The following is a 21,487-nucleotide window of genomic DNA, read 5'->3' as shown; positions in this document are numbered from 1 at the left end:
CTCCTGCGGTGGAGAGACTGGGTCTACCTCAGGAGGTCGGGGCGTGCACATGGGGCAGGACTGTGTTGACTGTGTGTGTGGACCTGTGGGCAGCAGGACTAGTCAGCTGCAGAAGACTTGTGCTTCTCAAAGACCCACATAGGGGGTTTGCCCCACCTTCCAAAACCTGAAACAGTTGGGTGCTCCCGTGCCTAAGGCCAGCCCCACCCAGCTGCAATCCTCAGAGAGCTGACAAGAGACCTAAAGGCTGGAGGCTTATAGCATTTGTAAGACCTTGAGCCTAACAACCTGCCACGCTGGGGGCCTACTCACTTAAAAGAAATACTGAAACACAAATGTGGTGTTAGAACTTGCAGCAAACTGTGCTGCGGCTCCCCACACCCAATAAAGAGACTGAAGGACCCACAACAACTACAAGTAGCTGAGCATTACAACAGCTGGCCAGGAGCATAACTCAGCCTCCCTGGGCACCAACAGGGAGAGCAAACAGGCCACAACAGAAGGACACACGTAGCCCACATAGGCGTCACCCCTGGAACATTGAGAACTGAGGGAAGCACACTGCAGGACTCCTAAGCCATCACTTATATAAGGTCACCTCTCCAAGAGCGGGAGATGTAGCTGACCTACCTAATACATAGACACAAGCACAGGGAAAGAGGCAAAATGAGGAGGCAAAGGAATACATTCCAAGTAAGGGAACAGGACAAAACCCCAGAAAAGGAACTAAGTGAAACAGAAATGAGCAATCTACCTGAGAGAGAGTTCAAACAAAGAATGTTAAGTATGCTCACTGATCTGGGGAGAAGAATAGATGAACTCAGTGAGAATGTCAACAAAGAGATGGAAGATACTAAAAGAACCAATCAGAAATGAAGAATACAAAACTGGAAATGAAAAATTCACTAGAGGGACTCAAAAGCAGAGTAGAGGATACAGAAGATTGGAGCTGCAAGCTGGAAAAAAGACTAGAATAAATTACCCAAGCTGAACAGGTAAAAGAAAAAAGAATTAAAAAGAGTGAGGACAGTCTAAGGGACCTCTGGGACAACATCGAGCACATGTTATAGGTGTCCCGGAAGGAGAAGAGTGAGACAAAGGGGCAGAGAATCTATTTCAAGAAATAATATATGAAAACTTCCCTAACCTACGGAAGGAAACAGACATCCAGGTACAGGATGCACAGAGAGCACCAAACAAGATAAACCCAAAGAGGCCCACACCAAGACACATCAAAATCAAAATGTCCAGAATTAAAGATAAAGAGAGAATCCTAAAAGCTGCAAGAGAAAGACAAGTTACATTCAAAAGAAACCCCCTAAGGCTATCAGCTGACTTCTCAGCAGAAACCTTACAGGCTAGAAGAGAGTGGCACGATATATTTAAAGTGCTAAAAGGAAAAAACTTACAGCCAAGAATACTCTACCCAGCAAGGTTATCATTCAAAATGGAAGGAGAGATCAAAAGTTTCCCAGACAAGCGAAAATTAAAGGAGTTTGTTACCAAGAAACCAGAGCTACAAGAAATGCTAAAGGGACTGATTTAAGGGGAAAAGAGAAGACCACAAATAGGTGAAATTATCTATTTCCATGATAAGAGATTAATGGATACAAACGCACAAAAAAGAGGTTAGATATGATATCAAAAACATAAAATGAGGGAGGAGGGGAGTTAAAGAGTAGAGCTTTCAGACAGAGGTCAAACTAAAGAGACCATCAATTCTGTATAGAAGGAGACAGGAACAGAGAAGGACTACTAAAACACTGAGAAAAAAAAAAGTTAAAAAATGGCAGTAAGTACATACTTATCAATAGCTACTTTAAACCTCAATGGACTAAATGCTCCAATTAAAAGGCTGATTGTATAAAAAAAAAAAAACAAGACCCATATATATGCTGCATACAGGAGACACACTTCAGAACTAAAGACATTCACAAACTAAAAGTGAAGGGATGGAAAAAGATACTCCATGCAAATGGCAATGAAAAGAAAGCTGGGGTAGCAACACTCATATCAGACAAAATAGACTTTAAAACAAAAAGTGTAAAAAGAGACAAAGAAGGGCACTACATAATGATCAAGGGAACAATCCAACAAGAGGATATAACACTTGTAAATATCTATGCACCCAATGTAGGTGTACCTAAATATAAAAAGCAATTATTAACAGACATAAAAAGAGAAATAGACAGTAACACAATAATAGTAGGGGATTTTAACACTCCACTTACACCAATGGATAGATCATCCAAACAGAAGATCGATAAGGAAACATTGGCCTTAAATGACACACTAGAACAGATGGATCTAGCAGATATATACAGAGCATTCCATCCAAAAACAGAAGAATACGCATTCTTTTCAAATACACATGGAACATTCTCCAGGATTGATCACATATTAGGCCGCAAAACAAGGCTCCATAAATTTAAGAAGATTGAAATGATACCAAATATCTTTTCTGACCACAACGGTATGAAACTAGAAATCAACTATAGGAAGAAAATCAGAAAAGCCACAAATATGTGGAGATTAAACAAAATGCTACTGAACAACAATTGGGTCAATGAAGAAATCAAAGGAGAAATCAAAACATATCTGGAGACAAATGAAAATGAAAATATGACATGCCAGAATTTATGGGATACAGCAAAAGCTGTTCTAAGAGGGAAGTTTATAGCAATACAGGCCTATCTCAACAAACAAGAAAAATCTCAAATAAACAATCTAACAACGAACCTAAAGGAACTAGAAAAAGAAGAACAAACAAAGCCCAAAATCAGTAGAAGAAGGAAAATAATAAAAATCAGAGCAGAAATAAATGAAATAGAGACTAGAAAAACAATAGAAAAAATTAATAAAACCAAGAGCTGGTTCTTTGAAAAGATAAACAAAATTGACAAACTTTTAGCTAGACTCACCAAGAAAAAAAGAGAGAAGGCTCAAATAAGTAAAATCAGAAATGAAAGAGGAGAAATTACAATAGATACCTCAGAAACACAAAAGATTATAAGAGAATACTATGAAAAGCTATATGCCAACCAATTTGACAATCTGGAAGAAATGGATAAATTCTTAGAATCATACAACCTTCCAAAACTGGATCAAGAAGAAGTAGAGAATTTGAATAGACTCATCACCAGTAAGGAGATCGAAACAGTAATCACAAACCTCCCCACAAATAAAAGTTCAGGACCAGATGGCTTCCCTGGTGAATTCTACCAAACATTCAAAGAAGACTTAATACCTATCCTTCTCAAACTCTTCCAAAAAATTGAGGAGTGGGGGAAGCTCCCTAACTCATTCTACGAAGCCGACATTACCCTGATACCAAAACCAGACAAGGACAAGACAAAAAAAGAAAATTACAGGCCCATATCACTGATGAACATCGATGCAAAAATCCTCAACAAAATACTAGCAAATCGCATACAACAATGCATTAAAAAGATTACACACCATGATCAAGTGGGATTTATTCCAGGTATGCAGGGATGGTTCAACATTTGCAAATCAATCAAGGTAATACACCACATTAATAAAATGAAGAATAAAAATCACATGATCATCTCAATAGATGCAGAGAAAGCATTTGACAAGATACAACATCCATTTATGATAAAAACTCTGAATAAAATGGGTACAGAAGGAAAGTACCTCAACATAATAAAGGCCACATATGACAAACCCACAGCTAATATCATCCTCAATGGTGAAAAACTGAAAGCTATCCCTCTAAGAACAGGAACCAGACAAGGATGCCCACTCTTACCACTCCTATTTAACATAGTATTGGAAGTCCTAGCCAGAGCAATCAGGCAGGAAAAAGAAATAAAATGGATCCAGATTGGAAAGGAAGAAGTGAAACTGTCACTATTTGCAGATGACATGATTTTATATATAGAAAATCCTGAAGAATCCACCAAAAAACTTTTAGAAGTAATAAACAAATACGGTAAAGTTGCAGGATACAAAATCAACATACAAAAATCAGTTGCATTTCTATACACTAACAACGAAGTAGTAGAAAGAGAAATTAAGAATACAATCCCATTTACAATTGCAATAAAAAGAATAAAATACCTAGGAATAAACTTAACCAAAGAGGTGAAAGATCTGTACACCAAAAACTATAAAACATTGCTGAAAGAAATTGAAGAAGACACAAAGATATGGAAAGATATTCCGCACTCTTGGAGTGGAAGAATTAACATAGTTAAGATGTCCATACTTCCTAAAGCAATCTATAGATTCAATGCAATCCCTATCAAAGTTCCAACAACATTTTTCACAGAAATAGAACAAAGAATCCTAAAATTTATATGGAACAACAAAAGACCCCGAATAGCTAAAGAAATCCTGAGAAAAAAGAACAAAGCTGGAGGTATCACACTCCCTGATTTCAAAATATACTACAAGGCTATAGTAACCAAAACAGCATGGTACTGGCACAAAAACAGACACATAGATCAATGGAATAGAATCGAAAGCCCAGAAATAAACCCACACATCCATGGACAGCTAATCTTCGACAAAGGAGCCAAGAACGTACAATGGAGAAAAGAAAGTCTCTTTAACAAATGGTGCTGGGAAAACTGGACAGCCACATGCAAAAAAATGAAAGTAGACCCTTACCTTACACCATACACAAAAATTAACTCCAAATGGATTAAAGACTTGAATGTAAGACCTGAAACCGTGAAACTTCTAGAAGAAAACATAGGCAGTACGCTCTTCGACATTGGTCTTAGCAACATATTTTCAAGCACCATGTCTGACCGGTGAGAGAAACAATAGAGAAAATAAACAAATGGGACTACATCAAACTAAAAACCTTCTGCACAGCAAAGGAAATGATCAACAAAATGAAAAGACAACCTAACAATTGGGAGAAGATATTTGCAAACCATACATCTGATAAGGGCTTAATCTCCAAAATATATAAAGAACTGACGCATCTCAACGACAAAAAACTAACAACCCAATTAAAAAATGGGCAAAAGACCTGAACAGACATTTCTCCAAAGAAGATATACAGATGGCCAACAGGCACATGAAAAGATGTTCAACATCAGTAACCATCAGGGAAATGCAAATCAAAACTACAATTAAATATCACCTCACGCCCGTCAGAATGGCAATAATTAACAAGACAGGAAACAACATGTGTTGGAGAGGATGTGGAGAGAAGGGAACTCTCACACACTGCTGGTGGGAGTGCAAACTGGTGCAGCCACTATGGAAAACAGTATGGAGATTCCTCAAAAACTCAAGGATAGAACTACCATATGATCCAGCTATTCCACTGCTGGGTATTTATCCAAAGAACTTGAAAACACCAATGCCTAAAGATACATGCACCCCTGTGTTCATTGCAGCGTTATTCACAATAGCCAAGACTTGCAAGCAACCTAAATGCCCATCAAGGGACGAATGGATAAAGAAGATGTGGTATATATACACAGTGGAATACTACTCAGCCATAAGAAACAATGAAATCCAGCCATTTGTGACAACATGGGTGGACATTGAGGGTATTATGCAAAGTGAAATAAGTCATTAAGTAGTAGATAATAACAACAACAAACAACGCATAGAGACAGAGATTGGATTGGTGATTACCAGAGGGGAAAAGGGGAGGGAAGGGGGCAAAAAGGATAATTTGGCACATGTGTGTGGTGATGGGTTGTAATTAGTATTTGGGTGGTGAACATCATGTAATCTATGCAGAAATAGAAGTATAATGATGTACTCCTGAAATTTATACAATGTTATAAACCAATGTTACTGCAATAAACAAAAAATTTAAAAAAATAAAATAATAAAATAAAATAAAAAGTTTATTAAAAGCAAAAAAAATTTTTTTTAATTAAAAAATAAATAAATTTCTAGATTTTCTTGGAAAAAAAATCAAAACCTCTATTCTGGCATTCCCAGTCAGTGTCCATTGTCTGATTACTTGTTGCCCCCATAGGATAGTGTATGAGCTGTCCAATTGGCCACAGCTCTTTTACTCATTTACATTACTGGCCTGGCCCCTATAGACTTTTATTTTATTTATTTATTTATTTATTTTCAATAGAAAGTTGGGTTTTTTATTTATTTATTTTTTAATTTTTATTTATTTATTTTTTTCCCCCAAAGCCCCAGTAGATAGTTGTATGTCATAGCTGCATGTGGGACACAGCCTCAGCATGGCCAGAGAAGCGGTGAGTCAGTGCGTGCCCGGGATCCGAACCCGGCCGCCAGGAGCAGAGCGCGCGCACTTAACCGCTAAGCCACGGGGCCGGCCCCCCTATAGACTTTTAGATCCTTTGAATCTTAAGATTCTTGCAGTTAAATTTTATATCTCAGTACTTACTTCTACCATTCATTCATTCAGTTATTCATTAGCATTTATTGAAAGTCTCCTCTACGCTAGGAACCACGCCAGATGCTGAAAATAGAAAGACAAACATGACAATTCTTGCTCCAAGCTTCTTATAGCACAGCCAATAGAAGCAAAAAAAAAAAAAAAAGTAGATTTAGAAAAATCCTGTTGTCAGTTGTATAACACCAACTCCTAGGGCACTATCTTTGAATTTTTATGCTTTGATCACAAAATTCAGAGGTCTGTTCTCTCCATAGAAGCCATTACTCATTCACAGGTTGGGTCAATTATTCAAGGAAAGATACAATCATTCATATATTTCAGGAGTACTAAAGGAAAATGAGAAGAGAATTGTGAGAGAATACTACAAAAGAAGGCAAGCAGGAAGTGTTCTTGGATAAAAAGGTGAAAGGGAAATATGGCGCAGGCTTTTGGATCATCACTATCAGCTGTTGCACACGTGGGCTAGAGCATCCATATCCCAGCTTCTCTAAATATTGGTTGCTAACGGCTCACAGCTGCATAGAATTGCCCTCAGTCAATGTGAGCTGCCTTCTATGGTAGATTATAAACCTCCCTTCTAGGGGAGAAGGACATCCCACAGCCAGCAACTGACAGACACAGGGGTACAAAGACCAGGTGAGAATACAACTCACGCTCCAGAACTCCCTGTGGGATCAGACTGAGGCCAGATTCCAGCTGAGACCATGTCCTTGCTTACTTTTTCCCCCTTGTTCTAACCTGGTTTCCCTACTCCCTCTCTGCTGAGGACTCTTCCTCAATTAATCACCCACTCCTGAGTCCCTGACTCGGGCTCTGCTTCTAGGGAATTCTGACCAGCATAAAACACAAAGACCAATAAAACCTTTATTACTAATTGTCTCATTAACAGAGACTAGCAAAATATCAGCCTCTTACAGTGCAATCGGATTTTTCGAAACTAGACCAAGGTACAATGATATAGTAATGACACTTCATGATTTGTATATCACAATTAAACTGAAAATATAATTTGTAGTTCTCTTTAGAGACAACAGCATACTGTCCTAGAAGTACGCGTATTTTCACATTGGAGATGAGAAGTTATTAACTTTAATTCCAGTAATAACAATTATCAGTCACTGTAGGCTTCTGAGGGGATTCCTGTGAATGACAATGACAAGAAAGTTAGTTTCTGTTGATTTGTGCTAGGCAGATGGATTTCAGTCCTAGGAAAAGTCAAGGACTGTTAACTCTGGACTTCTTATTTCTAGAAACTGCTTGACCGACAGATCATCTGGATTCTCATTTACTCAGTAGCTGAGGAAAAGGAAATCAAAATGGAAAAGGCTGCAAGATCATGTCTTTCAACATTAAGGGAAGTCTGCCTGCCCTCGTGCAAAATCTTTAGCAGCTGCTTAATTATCTTTCCTTCTACTTATTTCAAATCTCCTCCTCTGACCACAAAATATTGGGAGCAATATTTTGCATTTTAATAGGACTGAGAAGAATTAGGTCTGAATATATAGGAATATCAATCTTTTGACCAAATGAACACCAGGATTATCTTGTCTAGTCCACCTCCCATCTTAGGTATACTTGCACATCTGGGATACACGCCCACACTCCCATGTACACTCAATTACTCACTTGTTTACATTCTCTTCTCCAAGTTGGTTTAAAAAGGTACAATCCCATTTGAGGAAAGAAGGAAGTGGGGTTCTGATGGAATGACATCACATTCAGAGCAGAAGGAAAAGAAAAGAAAAATCAAATCGGTTATTGTCCAATTGGGATTGTTGGTCAACAAACGCTCAGGCAAATCCACAGAAAGCTTTTCAAGTTGTCAAGAATAAAGTAAAACCTTCTCAGAAATGTATCAATCTTTTGTCACCAGGATATATGTTCATTCCGAAACTAAGAACATATGTTGACAGCCCTAGCTGGGAAATAAAGTTTCCTTGATTTGTCCTCTTACCTATTTCAGATAACTATCCCAAGCCTAGCAACACTATCCTCCTTACTCCACTCTAATTTTCTCCATAAAACATACCACTACCTGACTTATTTGTTTGTTTATTACCTGTCCTCTCCCCACACCCTCACATACACACAAGAAGATAAACACCACAATATCAGGGGTATTGTCTGTTTTGTTCACTCTTCTGTCCCCAGCAACTAAGTGGTTCCTAGCATACAGTAGGTGCTGAATAAATATTTGCCAAATGAATGCACAAAATGATAATGGCAACTTCAGATGTATGGACTGCAAGTAGGAAAAATGTAGAGTACAAGAACACTAGTAAATAAAATAAGGATCTTGAAAAGTATTTCCAATATTCAAGAAATATCTTTCCACATTATCTAATTGTTTAGGGGCATGCCGACATATTCCTGCCTTCTATCTGCAGGAATAGACCCCGCAAGGCAATCCCGGGAAGGGTTATTTTAGTACAGAAAACATACAGTTTTTTTTCCTTCTGAATGAGTTCATTCTTGCAGCCAAACTAGGCAGAACATACAATGTGCATATCATGTGCTGAGGGTAGGAAGAAAATGTGAAATTGCCTAGGACTGAATCTCAGCAATCTCTCTTATCAGCTGTGAGACATGCTTCGGTTAGAATAAGGCCAGCCTGAGAGCGAGAGACAACCCAAAATGGCTGAAATAGTTTATATTTCTCTCTCCTGCAACAGAAACCTACGGCTAGTAGTACTGTACTAGAAGTGAAGCTTCAAGGTCATCAGGGATCCAGGCTCTTCCCACTTTTTGGTTCCACCATGCTAGTGCATAGCCTTCATCGCCAACACCAACTTGTGGTCCAAGATGGCTGCCAGAACTCAAAGCCATTTGGGATCATTAAAAGCTGGAAGAAGAAAGTCAGAAGGGTGACAAGTGCTTATCTCAAAAAATGCTTCTTTCCTAATAGTCTCAGCTCCCTTTATGCATCCTCAATTTCTATAACACACTTATGCTTACATCTCACTGGCTATGCCCTAGTCACATGCCTACCTAGCTTCAAGAGAGGCTGGGAAATGTCATCTTTTAGCTAACTGCATTGCTTCCCCAAATGGAATCGTGGTTCTATTGAAAGAGAAGAAATGGAGAATGGATATTGGGTAGCAACTGGTAGTCTCTGAGATGCCTCAGGTAAATTCTTTATCCTCTTGAAGCCTCAGTTTTCTTATCTGTGAAATAGGGATAAAAGAGTTGTCAAGATACTGCCTGAAATCATGCATATAAAGTCCATGGCAAAATGCCTGACACATAGTATTTGATTAATGGTAACCGATGTAGTGGTTATTGTTATTATTACTACACCTGACCTCCAAGAGTTTAACGTTTTCTAACGGGAGACAAGTCAGGATGGGAAATTTTAAATGGTAGTGAAATTCAGTAGAGGACAATACCTCTAAATCAGTCAGGTGAACGACTATTACAGATATAAGCAGGGACCATGGGTTGGGGAGGATTTTATCTGTGTCCTGTGAAGTAGGTGGGCTGTAAAAGGAAGAGAAATTAGGTGTCCTGAAATTTCTTCACAAGCACTTTTCCAAAAAAATCATCTTTATGCTTGTAATTTACTTTGCTGAGGACAACTCATTAACATATTGCCACTGATGGGAGTCACATTTTCATTTCAAGCTAGCTAGCAGTCACTTTATGGTGGGTAAGGAGGAAAGTGTCGTTTTGCTACATGGGTCTCTGATTTATTCTGCTCTCTAGAAAGAAGGAAAAAGGAGCTTCAATCAACTGGGGGATTTCTTTATGGAACGCAGACGGGAATATCTCCTATAATTAAGAACCCCTAACAAACAGCTGTGAGATACTCATACCCTGATAAAGTATCTCTCTAGAGCTAGACCAGTGTTACTCACGTGGTCCATGGACCAGCAGCATCAGCAGAACCTGATAGGTTGTTAGAAACACAGGTTCTCAGGCTCCACCCCAGGCCTGCTGAGTTGGAATCTACAGTTTATCAGGATCCCCAGATTGATGTGTATGATAGCAGTTTAAGAATCACTGATGTAGGGGCCGGCCTGGTGGCGCAAGCGGTTAAGTGCCCGCGCTCTGCTGCGGCGACCCGGGGTTTGCCGGTTTGGATCCCGGGCGCACACCAATGCACTGCTTGTCAAGCCATGCTGTGGCGGCGTCCCATATAAAGTGGAGGAAGATGGGCACGGATGTTAGCCCAGGGCCAGTCTTCCTCAACAAAAAGAGGATTGGCAGATGTTAGCACAGGGCTGATCTCCTCACAGACACACACACACACACACAAAGAATCACTGGTGTACAACACACTCTTGCTCTGTCTTGACATGAGTACAGCCATGTTTGGCCGCTCCATTGACCTACAGCCACCAGCACAAAAAGAAATATAAAAGCTGCTTTCTGCGTGGTGGGAACTGGCCCTTCTCCCACGGAGAGAGTTGCAAGTTGTAACATTTCAAGGCTCTTGGAGCGACGTAGCACGGGATGGACTGGCCATCTGTGCCGGGCTAAGACGATAACCAAAGAGAACAATGCACGTACACAATTACTGGGCTGGGATGTTAGCCAAGGGGCTCAATGCACGGACGCCACTGATAACCATTGGGAAGCATGGGAACACTAGATGCTTGCTCTGCAAACTCTGTAACTGCTTATATAAACTGCTGGAGACTGACACCCGGTGAGAGTTCCACCTGTGGAAGGGACACCTTGCCCAGGACGTGTGATCCTTGCCCAGCCGCGTCGATTGACAGGACTCTCCCGGCAGTGGGGCGTGGATGTTGTGAGTAATTGATTTATTGTGAAGTAATTGATCTGATGTGTTCTCTTTTCGGTCAACCTGGTGTTTCTCTTTCCGGTTGATTTGTGTCATTTCCTTTCAGTCGATCTGGTGTTTCCCTTTCCGATCGATCTGATGTTTTTCCCTCTTATTATATGACCTATTCGGATCTGCTGCTATCTCAGCCGATGTGGATGTTTTTCTCTTTCCAGTCGAGCTGGTGTTTTTTCCTTCTTATTATTTGACCTATTCGGATCTGTTTGCGGACTATGCCTTTACTATCCCCTATATAATAAAATATACCTTCAGTCCATTTGTTTGGAGTGGAAAGTTTCTTTTATGTCTCCGATCAAATCCCCGAACCTCTCATAACATGCCCTCAAGAAATTAATATTTGGGGAGAAATAAAGCATAAATCCACTAAAATGAGCAAAACAGTGAATGCACACAACATTTCAAGTGATTGTGGGACACCAAAGGACTTGACATCAAACCTATCTGAACATTAAACTGTGTGCCAACCTGAGAGAATTTCATTAAGAACAGCAATTGTTTGTTTGCCTAATATCCCTTACTTTTTCTGAGAACTGCACTAACCCCTTCTGGCAACTTCTGGCGCTCACTGCATCCACATTGTCCTCATATTGTAATCAAAGAAAGTCTTCTACCTTATATAAGTCAGCCTTCAGCCCTGTTCATTAACATGGGTAGGTAGCTTACACTCCTTAAGAGGAGCCTGTCTTTTGGAGAACATTCGTTAATTATGAACAGAAGTGCCAGGTCTTTGTTGGTGGCTTCTTCTGCTTGCTTTATGAGCATTGTCTTCAATCCAAGTTTTGCACCACTCCCTGTCCCCGCTCCAGCACCTACACCCACATTTTGAGAACACAAAGTATTGAATTGTCAAAGACTCACACAGTTATAGATCCTACCCCAAACCAAAACTTACGAATAATTCAAAGGAAGCAGGAAGTCACAGGTGAAAAATTCTGAGGAATCTGGGACAGCGAGACACAGATCCCCAAAAAGACCATTTTTCTCCCTCTTTTAATTGAATTTTGGTTTCATATTTAGCAGAGAGGATTCTTTCTGAGCAATGTACATGGAAACAATACTCACTCACACAAAGAGACCCATTTCATTTTAGAAAAGCCCATTTTATACTCTGTTAGTTATAGTCTATGGTATGACTTTCCATTCTTCAGCCATCCATGACCTATAAATCCATAAATTTCAGTTTTGTGTACAATAAGTGATCAAGAGAGACCAGGCATAATCTCATGAAAAAAAATTATAGGTAAGGACTCCCTGGTATCGTTCCACCAACAAACACCATTAGTGTGTTTACCAGAGGTCTTGTCTTCAGGTAATTACCACACTGACACGGAGATTTGGTTGAATTCATTACTTCTAGATAGCTCTGCTAAGAAGGGAATGGGTTACTGACCTGCTGCTGTTTCCTGTCCACTAACAAACCTGCTTGAAATCCTATGTTTTCGATTTATCATAATCTGTTTTGTCAGTAATCTAACCCAGAAATCTGCAAGCCATCCTCAACTCCATCCTCTCCTTCTCCATCCATATCCAATAAATCACTATGACCTACATCCTTTATCACTCCTGAAGTCATTATTCTTTTTTTCATTGTCACTGTAGTTCAAGCCTTCATAATCTCTTAACTACATATGCAATTTCTTGGCTTGTCTGTTGACCTCTAATCTCTTCCTCCCCAAAATTGTTTCCAGAATGATCTTTCTAAAATATACATCTCATAAACTGTTCAACAGCTTCAATGTTTCCTGTATGGCTAGCTATTGCTGCATAATAAACCACCAAAAACTAAGGGGCTGAACACAACAATAATTAATTGTTATAGATCATGAAGCCAGAGATGAGCTGATCTCAGCTGGGCTTTCCCAAGCATCTGTGTGTCAGTTGGGGCTGCTGCTCTAGGCTGGCTTGGCTGAGGTAGCTGAGCTAGAGCAACTTCATTCCAAGTGTCTCTCAATCCCCTCCTGGGACCAGAAGACTTACCTAGGCACCCTTTTATGGCAGTGGTGGCAGCACAAAAACATAAGCTCCAAATGTGCAAACCCATCCCACACCACTGCTTGCATTATGTCCACTAATTTCCCAGAGTTAAGGGATGTGACAGATGGCTGTCCCGATGGGGTCATGTTAAAAAGTGTATATACAGGGAAAGGTGAAAATTGGGGCCAATAATGCAATCTACCGTATCTTCTAATCGCCAAAGACAAAATCCAGGCATAGTGCTTATGCAGCCACTGCACATGGAACCTTCATGTTCATGTTTTCCTTCCAGATGGTTGACTACTCCTTCCTCAGAGCTGCTTCTCTCTCTGACTAGGTATTTATGTCTAGTTCTTAACACACACTGTTGTGTATTTATTCCTCGGCCTCCTCAACAAGACTAGGAACTCTTTGAGAGCATTCTTATGTCTCATTCGTCTTTATATCCCCAAGCTCTAGTTCCGGACCTGGCCCTGAAGTTGCTTAGTGAATCTTTGTGGAGTTGAATTGATAAGAAATGAAAATACATCTCCTAGGGTCTGAACACTCTTTGTGTTGTACACAATGTTTCTAGCAGTTCTGAGAAATTCAACCAGGTGTCTGAGGAATTGATGAGGAGATTCCTGGGGAGCGATCCCAGGCCCTGGGAGGTTGACTTATAAAAGGATAAGAGGGAGGCAAATTCCCAAGCCTCAGAGAGACTTAGATATTAGGAAATTTGCTATGACAGGGAAAAACATGAGGTTCAATAGCAGCAACTGGGGTGGAAATTGGGAACCCGGCCCCAAGAATGAATTTCAGAGGCCTAGTACCATTCAGAGCTGGAGCAGGAAAGATTCAATTCTAAGCACCAGAAAGTTGTGAACACTTTAAATCTGTCTTTTCTGAGGTCAAAATTGGTTCAAAAGGACTGACAGTGGAGTCAAATGACCACATCTCTGAGAAGAGGAGACAAGTTTAGAAGACAAACCAATCATTTTCTGGCAATTCTTAAGGCCACGATATTTATTAACCTTGTCATCAACAATAACGTATGGTCTAGTGCCAGGAAATAAGATCAGAATCACAAAGTAATAAAGGTGTTTGACTGTTTTCTGAATGAACCTCTGGTTGGTGTAGGGGTGAAATATGATCTACATGACATAGTTTGCCAATTCAGTGGTAGAGAAAAGAGAAAAACAGAATTTATAATAAAAGACTTTTTCTACACACACACCTCAAAAGCGTTTTGATGAGATGACATATGTAATACAGCCTGCTGGGCTTCCTGAATAGTATGTGCAAAAAGAAAAAGGCAGTCAAAGGGCTTACCAAATATCCTTTAAAGAGTTTAATTTAACAAATATTCTAAAAATATAAAAATGGAGGAAAATTTCTCAATAGGAGAAAGTGCCAATGCTAATCATTTCTCATAATTATAGCAACAAAAGAAATATTACAGTCTTATTTATAAAGTGAGTATGTTACAATATTTAACCTGTTCTGTCCCGACTATTTTTTTAATGCATTTCTAATGGCTTTTTTAATTCCTAAAACATAATAAGGGAATAAGAAGCTAGCTCCTTCCATAGAATGGATTAATTTAGATCATTAGAAAATCATTAAATCCTTCCTGTGAGAAAGCAGTTTTGTAAGAGACACCGGAAGGAATTCACACATATTTTATGTCTACAGTGTTGTAAACACTGTCCTACATGCTTTACTAATTTTGTTTCCTCTTAAAAAGCCTTGTTGTAATGAGATCTAAAACGTGTTTTGAAATTAATTAACTCACTTTCACAAATAAAATAATTACCTGTTTTGAAATATGTAACTCTTCTACTATTGAGTAGATGGCTCTACTATTGAGTCTACATGCAAAAGACTTTTTATGTAAAAAGAATTAAAATTGGATCCTTCTTTTACAGCACCTACAGTCTAGGATCAACTATAATGTAGAGATAGAAATTAACATAATCCATAGGGAAAAGGCATGTGTGATACGGATGAAGATTTACGCAATTTCATAAAAGTGAAATATTCCTTCTAGCTTGGGGTGTTGAAGTTGATTTCATGGGACAAAGGAAAATTAAGTTGAGACTTAAAGAATGGATTAGACATGAAGCAAACACTTGATTCAAACCTAAAGGAATATGTGTATGTATATAAATCCATGCATGTATACAGAAACCTCATAGTTCTGTCCACTGCAAAGACCTAGAAGCAGTGACAATCTAGTGGCAATGAGCATGCCCAGTGCCCAGATCTTGGTTTCTAAACACCATTCTCCAATAAAAGGAATCAAGTTCCTTACAAAAGTGTTTGATTCCAAGGCCAAGACAGGGAAAATATAAGATTCCTGGAGAGCAAGGCCCGGTCTTTGGAATATCTTGTAGTGCAAGAAAGTAAGGAAGTGTTTGAAAAAAGATGTTAGAAGGGCACAGGAGCAACCTGGATGAGCAGTCAAGGGCTAAAGCTAGAACTAGCTATGATAATATTACATGATAACTCATAAAATAAAATAAATATCCATGAGTCCATGCTAATTAAATAATTAGATATATAAACAAATGGAGGAGCAGAGACAGTTCTCGTTTTTATAATTGAATTATAATTAATAATATAATATTAAGTAATATATTATTAATAACATTACTATTGATATACATTATTTTTATACATTATTAAATATGGTACTATAATAATATAATAATTAATAAATGAATAAGAAATGAGGGAAATGCAAACTCACCGTTAGGCAAACACCATAGCAATAATTATTGTAGGCACAATCCACCAGTGGATGCTCAAATTAAAGTGTGAATGTTTAAGGAGAAACAGGAGTTTTGAATAGTCTCAAAGTACCTCCTCCAAGCCAGTTATTAGTTACAGAGGGAAAAATAGTAACTTTATAGTAGAGAACAATTTGAACAGACTCATCTTGTACACAAAAGTTCACAGCAACATTGTTAGTAATACAAAAATGTGGGGGTATGCGATTCTTGTGTCAGTCTTTTCTCCATAAGTCACTGTAGATAATGCTCCATTGTTTCCTAGTGTTTAGAGCTGTAAAGAAGAAATGTGAGGGATTTTCTTTTTTACTTGTTACTTCATTTTATTTTTCCCCCTCTTCGGATGCTTGTAATTGTTTTTATTTTTTTAGCCTTTGAAGTAAAAAAAAGTCACCAAAAATATGTCTTACATATTTTCTTTTAATTTTATCCCATATATCATAAACCCCTTAAAACTAAAGATTTATTTCCTTCCTTGACTTTAAAAAATGCTTTATAATAACTTTATTATTTTTTCCATTCTGTTTAATCTAATTTTTCTTTAGATACAATAAATTATCTGGTTATTTGATTTCTTTCTTTGTCCTCCATATCCTTCATTTCTCTTCTCATTTTTTATGTCCTGGTATTTTACCTCTGCGTTCTTGGAGCTTTTCAAATTAGAAAATTGCTTTTCTGCAATGTCCAGTCTACTCTACTATTTCTAAGAAGATTCTTCTTAGACTCTTTGATATGGAGTATTTGAACATTTTAAAAGTAGGCATAATGGTATAATGAACCCTCATGTACATCATCCATCTTCAACATTTATCCATCCATCCGTTAATCCCCTTTATTATCTCATATTCCCCCTTTATTGACTAAGACTGATTTTAACTGTCTTTAAAGATTTCTCTAAGCTCTTACCATATTCCAGCCTTTTAAATTTTCTTCCTTCCTCTTATCTAGTTCCTTTTTCACTTGGACTTATATTTGAGTTTTTATTTTGTGGAATGTATGATTCCCTGAATATCATTGAGGGTATAAAGATCATGCTTTCCATCTTTATGTTTATTTTCTAGACTCGAGAGTATTTTTCCAAAAAAAAAAAAAAAAGTATGGCTTTGCTCTATAATTTAAGGGTGATACTAATCTTTTATTTGTTCAGCCTTTTTATAACCCCGTTTTTTTTCTGATGAGTTATCCCTGAATTAGGAGTAGCCCATGAAATTCTGTTACTGCCCATGAAGTATATGTGCACTTAGTTCTCATAAATATGGCAAGAAAGATATTCCTTCAGAGGCTGAAGAAATAACTCTCTGGTGCTTTATAATGCTTATCAACGCAGATCTCTAGCTTAGAGAGCAATTTGCTGGTCCCACCACAACCAGAAATATGGAGTTTCTTTGATGAAAATCTCAATTTGCTGGTAATTCTTTGCTTGCTAAAAGAAATGAATGAGTACCTGACCCACACCAAATATCCTTGTCTAAAGGTGTTGCCAGAGCCCATTCCTTCCAACTACTGACTTCTGAACCCAAATATAATCACCATCCTCCATCCTTCAACCCCCTCTTGCTTTCATCCTTATGTGCATTACTTCCATGCACATGGATTTAGTATAACAAATCAATATTGTAAAAATCTGAACAACTTCATAGGGGTGGTAGTGAAGTGGAAGCGTTCTGGCTCTGCTAGATAATCGCTTCCACGCGATGCGCGATGCCTATGTAGGGGGACGGGGTGAAGGGTAGGTGGGAAGTGCTTTCTCTTTGGGGAGCAAATAAGTTAATATCTGAGTTAGGTATACAGAGTGGGGATGGAGAGAGAGAAATCTCTTAGCTTTTCCCCTAGATGGCTCCATTGTGCTGCCTCAAACATTCATCCCAGCTTTGGATAAAGAAAGCTCCTCCTCTAATTATAAGAGTAAGAATAAGACTAAGACTAATTCTGATAATAATGCCAAAGCCATTCAAAGGACTAATTGTAGGCCATGCCCTGTGCTAAGTAGTATTCATGGATCATCTCACTACATGACACCCCGTTGGTGCAGGTACTGCTATTATCCCCATTTTACAGGTGAGGAAACTGAGGCTTAGAGAGGTTATGTATCATAACTAGGGTTATGCAGCTCATAAAGGGTAGAGCCACGTTTCAAATGCTGTGAGTTCACTTTGATGAGGCTCTTTTGTTGTTCTGTTTTAGATATTTTACATACACTTTTACATTTAATGGTAATAACCATCTTTATACTTAAAGATTATATAATTTTGGAATGGTAGTATATACACAAAAAGTAAAAAAGTAGGTGATGTCAGAAAGTCTCCTTCTCACCCTATCCCCCAGTTGCCCAGTTCCCCTTCCATTTCAAATGTATCATTTGGTGATATACCATCATATACCAGCATATTTACATAATGTCACATAATAATATAGTATACACATAGTTCTGTACCTTGCTTTTGTCATTTAACAATATATCTCAGAGATCTTCCACTTCAAAAGCACCAAATTCTGCCTCATTCTTTTTAATGAGATTGTATATTGTATTGTATCTCAATGTTCCATTGTATGAGTGTAACTTTAACAGTATCTATTACTTGTTTCTATTTTTTGGCTGTTGTAAACAATATTTCATAGACTAAACTTATACATAAGTCACTTTGCACATGTGCACATGTAACTGTAGAATATTCTCATCGTTGTGGTATTGCTAATTAAAGGGGTGGTTAAAACACACTGGAGGGTTTCATTAGTGGTGTTTTGGGGTGAGGGGAGTGATTACAGAGGTGGTGGAAACACTGGGAAGACAAAGAGGAGAATCTGAGACGATCCTGAGATTAACCACAGCAGGAAGCTGCTCCCACCCCTAGGCTGTAGTGAGAGAGAAAGGAGCCATTGGTACTGAAACTCAAGGGACAGGCATTCCAGTAGAGGCTGGACCCACGATGGAAGGGAGGAGCTGAAGTCACACAGGAGACAAGGCCACTAAGACACCACCCACCCGAGAGGGAGAAGGAGGCCAGAAATACCCTATCTCAGCTCCCCAACTAGCACCAGTGGCCTCACCGGTGAAACTCCACTACAGGTTGGTCAACCCATTCTGAGGGATACAGTCTGCAGGAATTCACCTCACCCCAATCCCTAATTCCAAGCAAAGAAAAAAAAAAAAAAAAAAAAGGAGGCAAGGAATGAATCTGGAGACAAACAGGTCCAGATCTGGTACAGTCAACCCTTTTTTTATTTCTCAGCATCCAATTTCACTTTGAGCCCATATTTAGCAAATTCAGGCTTCCAGTTGGCACAAGACCACAATCAGTTAAACAAATGTAGACACTTCTGTTCTCCAATCCAGCCAGGGAGACACAAAGTTCCATCAGACGTGGTATCCACCTCATGTTCAGGATTGCCAGACATAAGCAATTCTCCTGGACGGGTTCAGACATGGCTCTTTATGATCTGGTGAATTTGACATGCTTACAAAATATTAGGGGAAAGAAAAAAATTAATATGTAATTTTTTTAAAAACACACTTAGCTGTTACACTTATTCATTTAACTGGTCATGATGTACTCTCTTAAGATATTTCTTTAAAGTTTCCTTGGTACCTGTGATTTCTTGCTTGTCGTTTTCCATATTGCATACGTTTGCTTTCTACTTTTTTCCTTGCAAGTCAGCTAACAGTTTCTCTTTTTTTTGTTTTCAAAGAAGCAGCCCTTGGATTTATTAGTAAATGTTTTTTTTTCCCTGATTCAAATTCCTTAAAATACATTAAATTCCTTTATTAAATTAATTCCTTCTTTCTGCTATCCTTAGGTTTATTTTGTTGTCTTTTTGTTTGTTTGTTTGTTTATTTGTTTTTGTTTTGTTTTTTTGAGAAAGACTGGCCCTGCGCTAAGATCTGTTGCCAATCTCCTCTGTTTTTTTTTTTTCTTCTCCCCGAAGCCCCCAGTACATAGTTGTATATCTTAATTGTAGGTCCTTCTAGTTCTTCTGTGTGGGACGCTGCCTCAGCATGGCTTGACAAGCAGTGAGTAGGTCCACACCCAGGATCTGAACCAGCAAACCCTGGGCTGCCGGAGCAGAATGCATGAACCTAACCACTGCACCACTGGGTCAGCCACTGGTTGTCTTTTTTGAACTTCTTGAGTTGGATACTTAAGTCATTTATTTTCATTCTTTCTTGTTTATGGGTTTATCATTTATTGCTATGAATTGGCTTTTGAATACCACTTTGTTTTCCATATGGTCTGATATTTTGTGTTTTCATTGTTATTGATCATTACTATAACCTGAAGTTTTGTTTTTAAACAAAAAGCAATTTATAAGAGAATTTAAAATTTTTCTAGATGCTAAAATTCCTGTGTTTTCTTTATGTATTTTTGGTTTATTTGCAATGTGATCAGAGGATATTCTCCATATTATATCTACATTTTGAAATTTGCTTATATTTTCTTTGTGGCCTAACATTGGTAACTTCTGAGAATGTTCCTTGGGTACTTGTCTAGAAGAATTAATGCTTAGTTTTCAAATAATAAGCAATGGGAGTGTGTGTGCAATAAATTATGTTATTTAACTTTTCTAAACCTTTATTTTTGTCTGTGTGATCTGTCATAGAGTGAGAGAAGTAAATATATATTCTATATATGTATTCAGCCAAAAATATTATATGATAAAATTCTTTATATTAATTTTTCCTTGTATCTCTTATAGTTTCAGCTTCTAAAATACTGGATGTTATATTATTTAGTGCATAAATATTCACAGCTCTTAGCTCTTCATTGTGGTTCGCACATTCTGTCGCTATAAAGTTCTAGTTTGGATCTTATCTAATAGATTTTAAACAGTTTTATTGACATATAATTCATATGTAATACAATTCACCTATTTAAAGTATATAATTAAATATTTTAGCATATACACAGATATGTGCAATAATCACTACGGTCAATTTCAGAATATTTTTATCACCTCGAAAAGAAGCCCTGTACCTTTTAGCCTTCACCTTCCTATTGCCCTATTCCTCACCACTACTCAGGCCCTAAGCAACCGCTAATCTACTTTTTGTCTCTGTAAGTTTACTCATTTTGCATATTTCACATAGTCTTTTGCAACTGCTTCTTTTGCTTAGCATAATGTTTTCAAGTTTCATCCATGTTGTAGCATGTATCATTCCATTGTGGTCGGAGAACATACTTTGTATGGTTTTCCTACTAAATTTATCAAAGTTTGTTTTGTGGCTCAGCATAAAGTCCATTCTGGAGAATGTTCCATTTGGGCTTCACAAAATGTGTATTCTGCTTTTGTTGGGTAGCGTGTTCTATAAACGTCTGTTAGGTCTAGTTGGTTTATAATGTTGTTCAAGTCTATTTTTTTGTTGATCTTCTCCCTGATTGCTTTATCCATTATTGAAAGTGGAGTACTGAAGTCTCCAAGTGATTGTTTGTTTTGTTAATTGTCTATTTCTCCCTTCATTTCTGCCAGTTTTTGCTTCATGTGTTTTGGTGCTCTATTAAAGATTTTATTTATTTATTTTTCCCCCCCAAAGCCCCAGTAGATAGTTGTGTGTCATAGCTGCACATCCTT

The sequence above is a fragment of the Ceratotherium simum genome, chromosome 21 (genome assembly GCF_057802395.1).
Source record: "Ceratotherium simum simum isolate JZ-2026a chromosome 21, ASM5780239v1, whole genome shotgun sequence".
Taxonomy (NCBI): domain Eukaryota; kingdom Metazoa; phylum Chordata; class Mammalia; order Perissodactyla; family Rhinocerotidae; genus Ceratotherium; species Ceratotherium simum.
This window is presented reverse-complemented; position numbering follows the sequence as displayed.